General features: G+C 41.7%; 1 non-coding gene across 1 annotated transcript; it reads left to right on the forward strand.

Moving 5' to 3' along the window:
- The first annotated feature begins 2,089 nt into the window (after nucleotides 1-2,089).
- trnat-cgu (transfer RNA threonine (anticodon CGU)) lies at nucleotides 2,090-2,161 on the forward strand. Its single transcript has one exon. It is a non-coding gene; the product is annotated as a tRNA-Thr (tRNA).
- Nucleotides 2,162-17,761: the final 15,600 nt, after the last annotated feature.

A 17,761-nucleotide genomic window follows, 5' to 3' on the forward strand; every position in this document is an offset into this window, starting at 1 on the left:
GGGATATCTGTCTTCCTGTTGTGCCTTCTTAATCTTTAAGAAATATAGAATGAAACAATTTCTTTAAAACTGGCGTTTTAAAACGTGCCATGTTTTGAAACTCTGGTTAGGGTCTGTGGGAAGAGGAAGGTGGGAGTAAGATTTCAGGTCGATGACCATGTGATCCTACATCATGCATTGTGCGCTGTTTTCAAACAGTAAATGCACGAGCTTGTATTCCTGTAGCATCTTTCACGAACATAGAATGACCCAATTGCCCGCCGTTGCTCAGTTTGAGTGCCGACAGGACCCCCCGCCTCCAGACATCATTACAGCCTTGGTCCAAATATGGCCAAAAGTGAGTAATTCTAAAATGATGCGAGAGTTATTGTCCTTGACATCAAAACAGTATTTGGTCGAATGTTTCATCAAGGAGGCTTCTAACGTTGAAATGATTGCGTGGTTAATCTCCACTGCTGGAGACATACCTAGCCTAAAAGAAGATGGTTGTGGTTCGACGGCAATCATCTCAGCCCATGATATCGCTGCAGGAGTTAATCATCACCTGCTTCATCAATGACCTGCCCTTCATCATAAGATCAGAAGTGGGCATGATCGTTGAAGTTTGATTTTTCCAACTCGAGTATCAACTCTGCAGATAATGAACCAGGAAATATATCACCTTTCCATTATCGTGCGGTGAAAATCTTGGAACTCCTTCTGCAACAGTACATTAGTAGTACCATCACCTCAGTGACTGAACCACAGAGCCATAGAAATTTACAGCACAGAACGAAACCATTTAGCCCATCACGTCCTTGCTGGTGGACTGTATAGTATGCTGCCAAATCTAATTTCTAGCTCTTGGACCGTAGCCATCAAGTGCATATCCAAGTACTGCAGTGGTAGACGAAGTTTGTTCATCAATATCTTCTCAAACGCAATTAGGGTTGGCCAATACATGTCAGCCTTGCTAGCTACGCCCACATGCACTGAATTAATATTTTTATTAAAACGTGCTTTAAAAAAATGAAGTACTTCTTGAAGTGTAGTCACGGCAGCCAATTACCACACAGCAACATCCCATCGATGGTGGGATACAGATATGTGCAGGAAACAAAAGAGCATTCACCACCTCATAGAATCATAGAATCGGAGAAGTTTGCGTCAGGGAAGGAGAGCATTCGGCCCATGCTATTTCCGCCAATCAAAAGAGCTATCAAGCCTAATCGCACTTCCCAGCTTTTGATCTGTCGCGTTGCAGATTAGGGCGATTCAATCCATATACAAGTACTACTTAAATGTGATGAGGGATTGTGTCTCCACTAACTTTTCAGTCAGTTATTTCCAGACCCAAATTCATTATGGGCGAAAACATTTCTCCTCGACTCTCGTGTAATCCTTTTACCAATTACTTTAAATCTATGCCCCCTGATTATTGACCTCTCTGCTCAGGGGTACAGGTGTTTCTTATGCACACTATCTCGGCCCCGCATAATGTTATACACGGCAATTATGTCACCCTTTATCCTCATCTGTTCCGAAGAAAACAACCCCAATCTTTCTCCATAACCAAAACTATCCAGTCCTGGCAACATCCAGAGGACAACAGAGGAAACAGATGAAAGTGAAGGAGAAATGTTTTTTTTTAAGCTTTGATCTGTAATGCACTGCTGAAAAGGTGGTGAATCATGGAGTCATCGATTCAAAGAATTGTTTCAGCATGGAAGAAGGCAGTTCGGCCCGTTGAGCCCGTGCTGACTCTCAGCTCGTCTCACCACCCTGTTATTTTCCCGTAGCACTGCAGATTCACTAGTAATCCTCAAAATGGAATTGGATAAATGCTTGAAGAGGCACAATTTGCAGGGCGTTGTGGAAAGATCTGGGAATAATTGGATAGCTCATTCAAGAGTACGATGGACCAAGTACTCTCCATCGGTATGTATGATTTTATGAAATGTTTTATGATAGTTTCAAATAAATGAGGCTGGTCATTTGCCCATTCCATTATCCCACTTTATGTCTTTGCATGTGCGTCTGTGTTTATACAACCGAATTGAAATGAAGTGGGATTCGGTAGCAATACGACGCCAGTCACACAGTGCATCAGGGCGCGGTGGCCAAGTGGTAAGGCGTCGGTCTCGTAAACCGAAGATCATGGGTTCGACCCCCATCTGTGCCTATCGATATTTTATCACTTTAAATGTCATATTTTGAAGCTTTTTCCTTTTTCACTATCAAAACACTTCATAATTTTGAACTAGCGACATAAATCGCCACTTAACATTTTCTATTCTAATGAGAACAATCCCAGCTTCTCCAGTCTCTTCGTATAAATGAGGTCCCCAACTCTGGCAGTATTCTAGTAAATCTATTCTGCACCCTCTCCAAGGGCTTGACTTCGTCCCTGAAGCGTGTTCCCCACGCAACATTCCAGCTAAGAACTCATAAGTGTTTTATAATTGTTTGGCATAACTTCCTTGTTTTTATACTCTATTCGTCTATTAACAAAGGAAACGTCCCCATGTCTTCCAGATCCTGCCTTCTTTAAAATTGTACGTTTTAGAGCTGGTTAATACAATACAGGGAGCATTATGACCGGTTTCAGGATCATTGATCTTCAGAGGCAGATGCTTAAATGGAGATTTAAATTTTCATGTATAAATCTGGCCCCGTTAAAATTGTATCATTAATTCACATTGCCTCTCCTCATCCTACCAAAATGTTTCACTTCATAATTCTCTGCGTTAAATTACATCTGCTATGTGTCTGTTCATTTCACCAGTCGGTTATTTTCATTCTCCCTCTTTGTGCCACTTAGTATCTGGTTTGTGTCCCTTTGCTCTTCTTTGTAGCTTTCCCATTCACCAGGATCAGTGCTATTTTTCGCATTTTTGTCCGTTTTTACTCTTAGTTTAAAGTGGTCCATTACCTATTTAGTCGTCCATGCCTGTTTTCGTTGCCCCCTCAGGGGGATGAATTGATTCTGTATGACTTTTAATTATTTTTAACACCTCCTGTCGTTTTACCCATTAACAGATTTTTCCCAGTGTATTCTGGACAGTCTCTCTCTCAGCCCCTTGAAGTAGGTCTTACAGAAATCTAGAATGGTAGTAGCTGTTTCACGTATCTCCCTGTCAAACGTTGCGTTGAAGTCGATCATGTTTTGATCGCTATTAAATACATTTTCACTTACCCTTAGGTTGTTGAATAAATCCGGCTCGTTACTCATTACTAAACGTAAATTGGCATGCCCCTTGTTCGTTCTGGAACATATTGTTGTAGAACTAGCCCGGACACACTCAAGAAATTCACAATTTTTCTGACAGGTGCTAGTCCGATTATCCCAATATATATGAAAATTTAAATCCCATATTAAAACCACACTGTCCTGAATACACGCTTGTCCAATCTCTACATTTATATATTCTATTGCTTCACAGCTGCGACTAGGGGGTATAAAGACAACTTCCGCTATTGTCTTAAATCCTTTCCTATCTCTTAATTCTACTCATTAAGTCTCCACGTCCGGCTTACTTGTAGTTAGATCCTCGCTTAGAACTGAATCATAGAATCATGGTTATTTACAGCAGGGAAGAAGGATATTTCGGCCCGTTCGGTCAACGCAGGCCAACAAAGAGCTACCCAGAGGAATCCCATGTTTCAGCTTTTGGTCCGTAGCCCTGTAGGTTATTGCATTTCAAGTACATATCCAAGCGCATTTTAAATGATGTGAGGGTTTCTGCCTCTACCATCCTTTCAGGCAGTGAGTTCCAGACTCCCAACTTGCTCTGGGTAAAGCATTTTCCCGTCAATTCCCCTCTCAACTTGCTACCAATGACTTTAAATCTATCTCCCCTACTTGATGACAATTCTGCTCAGAAATATAGGTCCTTCCCATCCACTCTCTCTCGGCCCCTCAGAATTTTGAACACATCAATAATGTTACCCCTCAGCTCCCAATGTTCCAATGAAAACAAACCCTGCCTATCGACTCATTACACATAGCTAAAATTCTCCAGTCCATGCAACATCCTCGTAAATCTCTTTTGCACTCTCTCTCGTGCAATTCCATCTTTCCTGTACTGATGTGTACGCAGTACTCTAGCTGTGGCCCAAATAATGTATTATATAGCTCAAGCATTACTTCACTGCTATTGTACAATATACCTCGGCTAATAAAGGTAAGTATGCCGCATGCCTTCGCAACGAGCACGTTTTCTTTGCATCCTGAAACAGGGAGACAATGATGAAATATTACAACAACAACAACAACTTGCATTTATGTAGCGCCTTTAACATAGTTAGACGTCAGAGGGTGCTCCACAACAGCTTAAACCAAATTAAATAACGCTGACACCGAGCCACATAAAAGAGAAATAATGGCAGTTGCCCAAAACTTGGTCAAAAAGGTAGGTTTTAAGGAGCATACATCTTGACATCTTTTTGAAAGACTGTAAGCCCAGAATATTAATCAGTGTTATTTCCTCTCGGTCTGAAAGTTGCGAGATGTTGGCTTTTGAAATGGACTCATAGGTGCCGAATTCATGATATCATATAGGATATTCAGTGCAAAAACAGGCTTTTCGGCCCAACCTGTCAATATCGACGTTGTGGTCCACTGGAGCTTCCTCCCCTCTTCCCGCATCGAGCACTATCAGCATAGCCCTCCATTCAGTTCTCCCTCATTTATTTATCTAACGGCTCCTTACATGCATCTATAATATTTTATTCCACCTGTCTGGTGGTAGTAAGTTCTACATTCTTACCACTCTGTGGCTAAAGAAGATTCTTCTTAATTCCCAATTTGATTTGTTGCTGATTTTTCTTATAATGATGGTCTCTAGTAATACTCTTCCCCACAAGTGAAAACACTCTGTATCTACTCTGTCAAAACCTTTCAGGATATTAAAGCGCTCTATTAGGTCACCCCTCAGACTTCTCGTTTCACTACAAAATAAATTGAGCCTGTCGATTCTTTTCTGATAGTATACGATCTTCTCCGCACCCTATCCAGAGCCTCGCTATCTTCTTTTTAATATGGCGACCAGCATTGCACACAGTACGCCTAATGTGGCCTAACTGTAGAGAGTTCTGCATTTGGTCGGTTTTGAAACCGGCGTGTCCAGCGGCCTGGTCTATTTAAAAGGGGCCCGCACCTCATTTTTTGAGGAGACATTTCACAGCCATCCTGTAGTAACTAAAGGCCGTTTGCTTACAGAAGCTGATAGTACATTTTCAACATTGTCGATCAGGGTGCACGGGCAGGACACGTCGTGGAGGGGGCATTTTGCAGCGGAGTTCTGTACGGATGCAAAAAGAAATGGAATAGCCGAGTTGTGCTCGATGGCAGAGGAGAGGTTAAGGCAATGGACTGCTAATCGATTATGCTCATCTACTTTGTTAAGCGTTTGTTGCTGATAAACCTTCCAAGCATTTGACTGAATATTACATAAATTAGGCTTTGAATCTAAATCTCATCAAAACTGTCATTTCCTGATAACATACCTTATCCATTAAGCTGCGCGCTCAGTGACTAAGTCACGGTGATTTCTTATATTTTCTTGATATGCCAACTGTATTTACTGACTGGAGGAATTGTATTAACTCCACGTGATCGGCTCGGCTCATCCTTGGGGCGAATTGATAGTGGTGCGAGCAAATTGTGCAACTGTGTCATTACTGTTCTTTAAGGAATGGGAAATGACCCCTACAGGTCCTGCTATGCAAGTGGGCACAGTTCCATTCAACTCCCATGATGCTTAATCCCCTATTCGCGGGACTAGAGAACCATTTTCAAGAAGGAGGCTCATGGTCTGCTCAGCAGAAAGTCAATGTTCTGCATGTTATTTCTGACAGCTTTCCAAACTGGACACAGGCGTCCAACTGCCGTGCGAGAATTGATGACTATTCCAAGTCAAAAATATTGGAATGTGTTTACAAAACTAATCTTAAATATGTGACCTGTGTTATCAAATAAGAATTTGCAGCATGAATAGCTCTTTATTGTCGTCTGTCTCGGCATTCTCATAATGTACACTCTACCTTAAGACAACTATAATCGGTGCTGCTTTATTTCACCGCGAGCGCGAAGGGACATATCTGTGAACATATTTGCCCCAAATTTACACACTCCTTTCCTATTGTGCACATCTTTCTTTCGCAATTTCTGACCTTGTTGCAGGTTAGATCAGCCCAGGCCGTCCATTGACGCCTGAGAACTTAAACAGCGCAAAGCAGAGAAATACAAGAGGCAGAGGCAGGGAGAGACAGAAAGATGCATGCGAATCCAATGTCAGAAAAGGTCATTGCATCTTGAGGGGAAATTCTTTTGCTCTCTTGAAATGTTGTAAAAGCGTAAAACATAATTGGGCGATGGTCTAAATGTGCTTCGCTCCCTGTCGATCTCTCAGGCTCTGAGCTAGGGAAATGCAGTCCGCAACTGGAGCTCTTATTTATTCGAACAATGAATGGAGCTTTACACAGTGTAGTGGCGAGCAGGTAAACATGAGTGGATTTCAGGGCCAAAACATTAAACCTTCTGGCTATCGCAGACAGTTGCGGTTTGCTGCAAACAATTTCTTTCCAGCCTCAGAACCAGCCAACCCTCTCCTGCAGGGCTATGGGGAAAGGACAGGGGAGTGGCACCAGCTGAGAGCTGGAACGCTCTCTATGGGACGAATGGCCTCCTGCTGTGCGGTAACCATTCTATTAAATTACAATTGGACTTTGATGGGACTCGAATCGACAAGTTTGAATGTTTCTATTGAACAGAATCAGCGAGAAGTCCAATGCACGAGCATTGCAACACTGAGCACAACATTTTCAGCGAAATGTTCAGGAAAATCCTTTTTCTATTGGATGTGGTGCAGGAATTATGTGGACATAACCAATGCCTTTATATATCTTCCCTTTGAAATCGAGTGTGTTTCCGCTACATTATTCTTTACATCAAAGTTATTGATTAAATGTCAAAACGCCTCCACTCCATCCCATATGTAATTTCAACTCTCATCCTCCGTTACAATATTGTGTGCAAAAGCAAACTAAATGCTAGAATAAAACAGTGAAACGTAGATCATGTTGGGGGATACATCAAATGTACTTTCGATTCCTGTAGAAATGTCACAAGCAAAACGATCAGCTCTTCTTGGTAAAGTTCGAACTCACAACCTCGGCTTTTCCGGGGCTTGTATTACCATATAGGTACTGTGCCCGATCCGATTCCACCGCTATAAGTGCATGCAGATGCGGTGTGGTGTTGATGCTCCCATTATGCAGCTGCCTGTTCCACCTGTCTTATAAATCCTCGCCTAAAAATCTATTGCGGCTGGGGTAATTGAAATTTTGAAGTTTCACATTGATTGATTTTTGTTTGGCAAGGATACGAAAATTTATGGAATCATCGCAGGCAAATGAAATTAAGAATTAGTCAGTTAAAAGTGACCGAAACAGAAACAGCTGCAAACAAACGTTGCATTTTATTCATATTTAACAGCAACAATATCCGGTCCGTGTGCAACTATGTTGTGGTCAGAGAAAAACTCCCTAAGCTTCCAAAACTCCCGTGTCTTTTCTGCGGTTCTCTTTCCACTCCTCCCTTCCTCCTGCACGCTGCCAGTTTTTAAACCTTGTCTGCGCGAGGGCATTCTGCAGTCGCAAAACCATCTCTGCCGTTTCATTGCTTGATTTCTATGTTTATTAATTATGAAAATCCTTGAGCTACAATGGTAGCGCTTGCGTCAATACATTAAAAAGCGATTTATTGGAAACACGTTGAGATCATAGTTTGGTTTTGGACAGAATTGAACCTATATAACTCAAGATGGACAGTTATATTGACAATAAACTATATCTTGTTATAAATGTTGGCTCATTAGTTCCGTAGTGTCAGATGAGGAATTGTTTGATCCGCTCAATTATTACATGTGAGGAACGGGCACGGGTTTTCATTTAGAAATAGCCCACAGATTGCCACTGAGATAACCGTAGTGAGAGTGACAGACAGCACCGTGGTACATGGCGGAATAGACAAAACAGATGGATAAATAGAAACCGGCCTCTGAATCTGAAAAGGACAAACATCACATGCAAAAGCTCGAACTCACAACCTCGGCATTTCCCGGGCCTACCCTGTCATATAAGTACCGCGCGCTAACCGATTGCGCCACGGCCTATGCTATCAGAGAACCCATCATACAGCTGCCTGTTCCACCTATCTTACAAGCAAGAAGACAAGGAAGACAAGGAATCATCGAATCAGTCAACACAGACTAAAGCTGTTCATCCCACCGTGTCTGTGCCGGCTCTCTGCAAGAAGCCTTCAGTTATTGAGGCTCCATAGGTTTTCGCCATAGACGTGTTTTATTTTTGTGTGTAATGTTTTGTTATTTGCAATGAATTTGGATGTCCTTGGGTGAAATATATAAATATATTTGTGCATCTGTTTGTGAGTTGTAAATTAAATTGTGTGGAACCTTGATATTCAAATTGTTTGCGTTCATATCTGTTTTATTATAAATGTATTTGTTTTTATGTCTGTTTTTTTTCTGAATTTATCTCTAAGTATCGCTGTGCTACAATTGTATTTACGTTTATTTGCGAGGTGTTTAAAAGTAATATAGATACAAAGGTACACACAGAAAATATATTTATAACAAATACAGATGCACCACAATACTATTAGTTATAACTTTGTTACATTCAAATATATAAACACTAAAACAGATATACAAACTTTATTTATATCCCACAGAACAAATTGCAACTTGACACAGAGACACCAGAATATATTTAGTGCTATCACTGATCAAAGAACATTTTACTCTCTACGGTGCTCAGCAAATTCTGCTGTGCCTGTGTATCCTCTGCTTGTGCTCGGTGTAAGGGAAAGTTTGGGCGGGCCGTGGTATATCGTTTCCCAAGGCTGGGCTGAAATGTGCTGTCTGAGGCCGCATTCAGGGCTATAGTTGATATATAATAATCATCTGGATTTTATGTATAAAGGCTTAATAACAACATCGACAGATGTTTCATCCTGGTACACAAATCCACTGCCAAATTAGTTCAAATGCTCACCCGCCCCAGTAGTTAACCTTAGCGCGAGCTCTATTGATGTACAACCCGACAACCCAACCCGGAAACAGGTCCCTCCTGTGCCAGATCTGGTCCCAAAGCCCCACGATTCTGCAGCCCGACCTCGTGCACCGTTTATCCAGACACACGTTGTCATTTCTAAACGTAATAGCGCGGGCACTGGGAATAATCCATAGAATACCTTTGTGGTCCTGCTCATTAATTTTCTCAATTGCACTTGAATCTCTGACTGAAGGAACTCATCCCCTTGTTTCCTTCTGTCATTGGTTAGCACATAGATCACGGCTGCTCCCCTTCACCTCTCAGAATGTTCTGCACCCACTCAGTGATGTTCTTTACCTGGCAGCAGGGAGGATGTACAGCACGCATGACTCACGTTTGCCGTTGCAGAAAGGTACTGACTTTTGAATCCCCAATGACGTCAACTTATGTTACTTTATATTTTCAAAAGCAAAGTACTGCGAATCCTGTAAATCTGAAATGAAATCGGAAAATGTTGGATATACTCAGCCCGTCAGGCAGCATCTCTGGAAAGATTTCTGATGACGGGTTGTAATTAAATTTGATTGACGTGAAGCGTCAACAATGCAATCCAGATACGGTCCGATATTTTAATCCCAAAGCGCCAGTTTGTGGGTTTTGAACCCAATGCGGATACCACGCATTAATCTGTGAGCTAAATTGTTGTTGTTGTTCTGGTAAAGTCGCAACACCACAGGACTGCAATAAAATATCCAAGTCTTTAAGATTAACATATGTTTTACAATTAATAAAATGAGCCAGTTCCAAAAGACATTCAATCTTCAAACGGTTAACTTACGCCGTTTAATTTCCGCAATGTCTGCCGGGGAAAAACACAGGATTTGGCTGTTTTATTTTAATTGCAGTTCAGTGCTGATGCGACTAGTTTACTTTGAACATTCTACTTTTAAACATTCTCACAGAGGCCGCCTGACTGGTTCACGAGTTCTCGGCATCAACGTTTACTCACCCCTGTGACCGCCACCTAGTGGTTAGGATGCAGCGCTCTATCCTCGTCAGCACAGGTTCGATGCCCGTTCTGGGATTTAAGCAATTAAAATAAAGCTTATGAAATTAATTTCATAACACTCTGCGAATGAGTAATAATTATTGCAATCACCATGGACAACTTGGCACATTCTGTTTCAAACTGAGGGAAATACATAGCAACAGAGTGCCTGCCAAAATTGAATCAGATTTTGTGCTATGCGTGTGATGAAATTTCAGCATTTCTCATTTCACAGAGTGTATTTTAAGACTCTGCTAAATAAATGCTCAGTGTTTATTACAGCAAGATTCTGGTACAACTGTGATTGGATATTTAGTGACTGCACCCGCTCATTTGCAATGGAATTCTTCCAATCACACAGCCTTCGTTCAATCGAAAAAAATCTAAATAATGAATCAATTATTTATTTATTTCAAACAAATCAAATTCAATCTTTTAAAAATAAAATTTTAATGTATTTATTTTTTTAAATGTTAAATATATATATATATATATTGTAAATTGGCTTTTTGTCTTGGTTGGTTTTCCGACCCTCAGTCCTTCCTGCCTGTCTATCACCTCTGGTTTCAATGATCGTTTCAGCCCCGCGTGTTCCTGACCCCCACGCTCACTCACGCACTGCACAATTGCAATCAGGTATGATAGAAATCTCACTTAATTCTTTTAAAAGGGAACTGCTGTCAGTCAAGGGTCATTCTGCATCTGTGTAAAAGGGATGTGCTTGTAGTCGCGGATCATTCTGTGTCTGTTTAAAAGGGATGGTTGTCATTTCCTGTTCATAATCTGTCCCTTTAAAACGAATTTTCTCATATTCCTGCATCATCCTGTATAGTTTAAAAGGTGTGTGATTTGAACTACGATGGATGAATTGTTAAACTGTTGTGTTCCAAGTTACATGGGGTTTGCCTGCGCCAGTGCGCACCCAGATCACAGTGCATCTGTTCAGTTACTCGAAATATGCTCATCTGTTCCTAATCCAATCCTTGATATCGCAGTTGCCCCGAATTTGCTCCCAATAGACACAACAGCATTGTTTGCGCTGATGATAAAGGCTGCGTGACCGAATGGATAGAGCGTCTAACTTCGATTGCAATGGCGACGTTAGCAGATGATTGCAGATTTGAGTCCTGCCGCTGTCAATTATTTCGCTGCGTTAAATTTTATATGCTTTGTTGTGTTTCTGCGGAAAAACCAACCATCTCTTCCAGTCACATACCTGAAATAAATCAAGGCTGCTTGCTTTGAGAATCGAAGGGCACGTTTTCATCATTGTCGATCTGGTTGTACGGGCAGAGCAAGCTGTGAAGTGGACTTTCATGCTCGTTCTTTCTGCTTGCATACAAAAAGCAAGCGATTGAAGGGCTGACGCTGTGGTGAATCGGAGACGAGGTGATCGAGAGGTGAAAGCGATGGACTGCTGATCTATTGTGCTCTGCACGTATGTGTTCGAATCCCATTCTCGTCGTTATTTTTTTACAGCTTTGACAACCCCCTGATGGTTTTGTTAACCACATCGCCAATTCCCCTTTTATTGACAAGGATGCTGCACTTTGCTCATGTCATGTCTCAAATTAATAAAATTTTCGTCATAGGTATAACATTTGTCGGACTGTGGAGAGGGGGTCTAATTGGATCGGTCTCTGAGGGACAGCGCAAGCACGATGGGTCGAATATCTTTTCTCACTACCGTAAGAATCTGAGAGCTACGCTCTCCACTATTGGCGGCTCGTTGGGCTAGGGGTATGATTCTTGCTTTGGGATGGTCACATTTGAATTGCGAGAGGTTCAGGTTCCCAATCCCGGCCGAGCATCGCCATCTTTTACTCAAAGTTCCGCTTCTCACAGCCGCCCGACATGTGAGGAAACAGACATATTTCACATTAAATGTTGGTATTACGGGGTTATGGGGAGCGGGCCGGGACGTGGACCTGAGTCCATGATCCGATCAGCAATTATCGTATTAAATAGTCGTGCAGACTCGAGGGGCCGTATGGTGTATTGCTGCTCATATTTCATATGTTCTTATGTGTTTATAAATGGGCGGTCCCTTAATCTAAGGCTATGTCCCCTAGTTTTCGTTTCCCCTATGAGTGCAAATATGCTCTCTGCATCCACCTTGTCAAGCGTCCTCATTATCTTATAAGTTTCGATAAGATGACCTCTCATTATTCTGAACTCCAGTTTGGATAGCCACAAACTACTTAACCTATCTTCATAAGTCAATCCCCCTCATCTCCGAAATCAACTGAGTGAACCTTCTCTGAACAGTCTCCAAGTGTATCCTTTCTTAAATACGGAGACTAAAACTGTACGCAGTACTCCAGGTGTGGCCACAGTAATACCTGGAACAATTGTAGCAGGTCTAATTTGCTTTTATAAACCATCTCACTTGCAATAAACGCACATTCCATTTGCCTTCCTGATCAATTGCTGTACCTGCATACTAATTTTTATGTTTCAAGCACAACGACCCCCAGGTGTCCCTGTACTGCCGCACTTTGCAACTTTTCTCCATTTAAATTTAATTTGCTTTTCTATTCTTTCTGCCACAGTTGGTAGCGTCACATTGTCACACATTATATTGGAACTGACAAACTTTTGCCCACTTACTTAGTCTGTCTATATCCCTTTGCAGTTTTTTTTTGTGTGCTGCTCAGAATTTGCTTTCCTAGCCATCTTTGTATCATCAGCAAACTTAGCTCCTTTACACTCGATCCTGTCATGCAAATCGTTAATATACTGTGTAAATACTTGAGGTCCGAGCACTGATACCTGCGTGACCCCACTAGTCACAGTTTGCCAAATGGAAAATTACACATTTATCCCGATGCTCTGTTTTCTATTTTTGAGCAAAGCCTCTATCGATGCGAATATTTTACTCCCAACCCCGTGAGCTGTTATCTTGTGCAGTAACCAATTATGTGGCACATTATCGAATGCCTTCTGGAAATCCAAATACACCATATCGACTGGTGTCCGCTTATCCACTCCTTACATCCTCAAAAACTCCAGAAAATGTGTTAAACATGATTTCCTTTTCATGAATCCATGCTGATTCTGCTTGATTGAATCATGCTTTTCCAAATGTCCCGCTACTGCTTCCTTAATAATGGAGTCCAGCATTTTCGCAACGGCAGATGTAAGGGTAACTGATCTATAGTTTCCTGTTTTTAGCTTGTCTCGTTTTTAAGGGGCGTTATATTTGCCGTTTCCCAATTCGCTCTAACCGCCTCCGAATCCAGGGAATTTTGAGAAATTATAACAAATGCATCCATTACCTCTGCAGCCACTTCTCTTAAGACCCTCGGATGAAAACCATCAGGTCCAGGGCACTTGTCTGCCTTTAATGCAATTATTTTACTAGCATTACTTCGTTCGTGATAATGATAGTATTAAGTTCATCCCTGCCTATATCCGCTTGATTTTCCACTATTGGGTTGTTTTTAGTGTCATCTACTGTAAAGACCAATACAAAATATTTTTTCAACGTCTCTGCCATTTCCCTGTTCTCCAATATTAATTCCCCAGTGTCATCCTCCAGGGGACCAACATTTAAATTAGCCATTCCTTTCGTTTTTATGAATTTGTAGAAACTCTTACTATCTGTTTTTATATTTCCTACTGGTTTACTTTCATTATCTATCTTCCCTCTTTAATCATTTTTTTAATAATTCTCTGCTGGCTTAAAGAAATCCCCAATCCGCTGCTCTCGTCTCCCATTTGACTTGGCCGCATTGTATACCTTTGATTTCAATTTGATACCCTCCATTATTTTGTTAGTTAGACACGGATGGTTATCCCTTCTCTAACAGCCTTTCCTTCTCATTGGGTAAATTTTTGTTCAGAGTAATAAAATATCTCCTTAAATGTCTGCACTGCTCATCAACCATCCCACACCTTAGGCTACTTTCACAGTCTACTTTATCCACCTCTGCCATCATACCTTTGTAGTCCCCTTCATTTAAGATGAGGACACTGGTTGGAGAACCAAATTTCTCTCCCTCCAACTGAATTTGAAATTCAACCATATTGTGGTGACTCAATCCTATACGATCTTTTACTGAGAGATCATTTATTAATCCTGTCTCATTACACAGTACTAGAGCTAAGATAGCCTGCTCCCGAGTTGGGGTAGCATGTACAGTAGAAGCAAACTATCCCGGATACACTCTATGAACGCCTCCTCAATTCAAGCCTGACCAATTAATTTTATCCAGTAAATATGAAGATTAAATGCCCCGATGAGTATTGCCGTTCTTTTTTTACAAGCCTCCATTATTCCTTGATTTATACTCCGTCCAACCGTGTAGCTACTGGTAGGAGCCCAACAGCGGCTTTTTCCCGTTATTGTTTCTTATCTCCACCAAAACTGATTCAACCACTTGATCCTCTCGTTTCTCACCAACACTCATCCCATCTTTTATTAACAGTGTTACCCCACCTGCTTTTCCTTTTTGTCTGTCCTTCCGAAATGTCAAATACCCCTGAATATTTATTTCCAGTCCTGATCCACTTGCAACCACGTCTCTGTAATGTCTTTCAGATCATACTCATTTTTGTCTATTTGTTCCGTCACTCATCTGTTTTGTTACGAATGCTACGTGCATTTAGAAAAGATGCTTTTTAAATTTGTTTTGTACCCTTTTTTCCTGCTTGTTTCCTCTGTCGTAGAAACTCACTTTCTACCTTTTTGCTTTTTAATTACAACTCTACTCCCCTCCCTATTGAATCTATTCTAAGGTACCCATCCCCCTGCCAAACTAGTTTAAACATTCCCCAACAGCACGAGCAACCACCGCCTCCTGCCGGCCCGCCGCAATGCGAGGTTATTAGTCCCGGCTCTGTTGAGGGGCAACCCGTCCGACTTGTACAGGCCCCAACTCCGCGAAAATCAGTCCAAATATCTCAGGAAACTAAAGCCCATCCTCCTGCACTATCTCTCCAGCCATGCATTCACGTGCTCTATCCTCCTATTACTCTACTCACTAGTTCGTGGCACCTGGAGTATTCTGGAGATTACTTCCTTTCAGTTCCTGCTTTTTAGCCTCTAGCGTAGCTCCCCAAACTCAGCCTGGAGGACCTCAGCCCTCTTTCTACCTATGTCATTGGTAACAATATGGACAATGACCGCTGACTGATCACCCTTCTCCCTCAGAATGCCCTGCAGCCGCTCGCTAAAATCCTTGCCCGCAGGAAGGCAACATATTATTCTGGTGTAACGTCTGCGGTGGCAGAAGCGCCTGTCTGTTCCCCTGATTATTGAAACACCTATCATTAAGCTATTCCTTTCTTCTCCCTCCTGCCCTGTGCAGGATTTGTATCTGGCTGCACTCGCCACAAGCACTATCTCCACACAGGTACTCAGAAGATAATATCTGTTGGCGAGCGAGATGGACTCGGGGGCTCGTGCACTACCTGCCTCGTCCTCCTATTCTGTCTGCTGATCACCCTCTCCCTCTCTACCTGCACGCTCTTAGGTTGCGGGGTGAATAGTTGATGGCGAACAGTTTGCAGGGCTCTGGGGAAAATGTCTCATTCCTGCTTCTGTGATGCTACAATCCTCTCTCTCAGTGAGCTTGTTTTTTCACCTTTAATCGTCAGTTCATGGATTTAATTTCCGGCCGTGCCGGCAGGGATTTTCTAACATTTAGTGTGCTGGTTCTCTTTTTCTCTCTCTATCATTCATTCTATTTCTCTCTGACTCTAACTTTCTTTCCGTGTGTCAGTCTCGCTTTATGTCTACTTCAGTTGCAGTCAATTTATGTCGGCTTTTCTCATTGGGGATCTGTTTATCTGTCCAAATATGGTTTTTCTCTCTGTCACTCTCTCCATCGCTCCCCACATCAGTTTATTCCATACCTTATGAGTTATCCCTTAAGCGCTGGTTCAGTCTGAACTTGCTGATACTGATTGGTTGAAGTGCATTTTACCATTATTCATTCAAATATGTTCAGTGTTGACGGGAAGATTACATGTTCTGTGGGTTGAATGAAGGGGCTTTCTTGTCTAGTTATATGCGGTCAGTTCAATGCGTTATTTGCCTAAGTGCTGTGCTTTTGCGGTTCAACTTTTCACCGACCACAGTTAAAAACAAGGCATATATCCTCCCACGTTTGCAGAGTATGCAGGCGTGTAGTTTGCTCTGCGCTGAAAACTAAATTTTGAGTCTGCAAGCGATTTGCCGAATTTCCAAGCACTGCACTGCAGCGTGCCCATGACCAGGATGGCCGAAATGTTAATGCGATGGAATTAAAATACAACTGATGTGTCTCTGCTTCTGGTAGATGTTCAAACAACTGGTTTGACAATTAGACTTAATGCTTGTTTGTTATGAAAGCGTGGAAGCGGTCCATAATCTCTGCAAATAATATATTTTTAATTCACCCATCAAGACAACATTTCTTTATTTCTATTAGGTGTTCTGCCAATTGACTGAACATAGGCACAGGATTAGGCAATTCCGCCCTTTGTGCCTATTCGCCATTCTGTTAATTCTTAGCTGAGCTAGATCTTAACTCCATCCATCTGCATTGGATCCACATCATTTAAACCAGTGTCTAGCAAAAACAATCAATCTAAAATTAACATTTTTAATTGAGCTAGTATATCCTGCCTTTTGTAGAAGATAAATCCATCACCCTTTGCGTGAAGAAAATTTTCCTAACGTCTCTATCGAATGTACTGCCTCTGATTTTAACATTGTCGTAAACTCCCCCACGAATAGTAAAAAAAAGCTTTATCTCTATCTATCGTATTCATTCGTTTCAAAACCTTAAAAATCTCAATCAAACCACCACTTAACCTTTTATATTCCAGGGAGTACAGGCCTAGTTATTGTAATCTCTCCTCATAATTTAACCCGAGGCATCCTGGTAACATTCTGGTGACGATGAACTGTACACATTCCATTCCCGCCTATCATTTCTAAGGGGCCGTGCCCATAAGGGGACTAGATATAATGTCTTTCTAGATATAGCAGAGGGCTCAACAAACAGCGGGCACATATTTATAGTAATTGGAGAAGGTTTTCAGGAGTTGTGATGGGAAATTTCCGCAGGCAGATAATTGTGGTTGTCGAAAACGAACTGCCTGAAAGAGTGGTAGAGGCAGAAACCTTTAGCACATTAAAAACAGTATTTGGATGTGCATCTGAAGGGCCGTAACGTGCAGGGTTATGGACCTAGAGCTCGAAAGTGGGATTAGCCTGGAAAACGGTGGCGCGGACAGGATGGGCCGAAATTGCCTCCTTCCATGCTGTAAACTTCTATAAATCTATTATATTCTATAACTTAGTTTACTCCAGATATAATCTAACTACATCTCTGTACAGTTGAAGAAAAACTTCCATTGCTTTATAGTCTAACCCCTAGTTATAAAGCCTAACATGCCATTAGTTGTTTCGAATATATTTGTAAATTGCTACTGCATTTTAGCGGGATGGGCACTAGGACTGAAAACCACTTTGGAACTCCATCCCTCCGAGCTGTGCTCCATTTAATTAGTACTCGGACCTAATCTATGTGATCTAAAATGGATGACCACACAATTACCTGTCAGGAAACTATCTGCCACTGAGTCGTCCATTCATTTAATCTATCAATATATCTTTATAAGTGCACGGTAGCATCTTCACTAATTACGATATCACCAATATTT

This window comes from Pristiophorus japonicus, unplaced genomic scaffold (assembly GCF_044704955.1).
Source record: "Pristiophorus japonicus isolate sPriJap1 unplaced genomic scaffold, sPriJap1.hap1 HAP1_SCAFFOLD_195, whole genome shotgun sequence".
In the NCBI taxonomy this organism is placed as follows: domain Eukaryota; kingdom Metazoa; phylum Chordata; class Chondrichthyes; family Pristiophoridae; genus Pristiophorus; species Pristiophorus japonicus.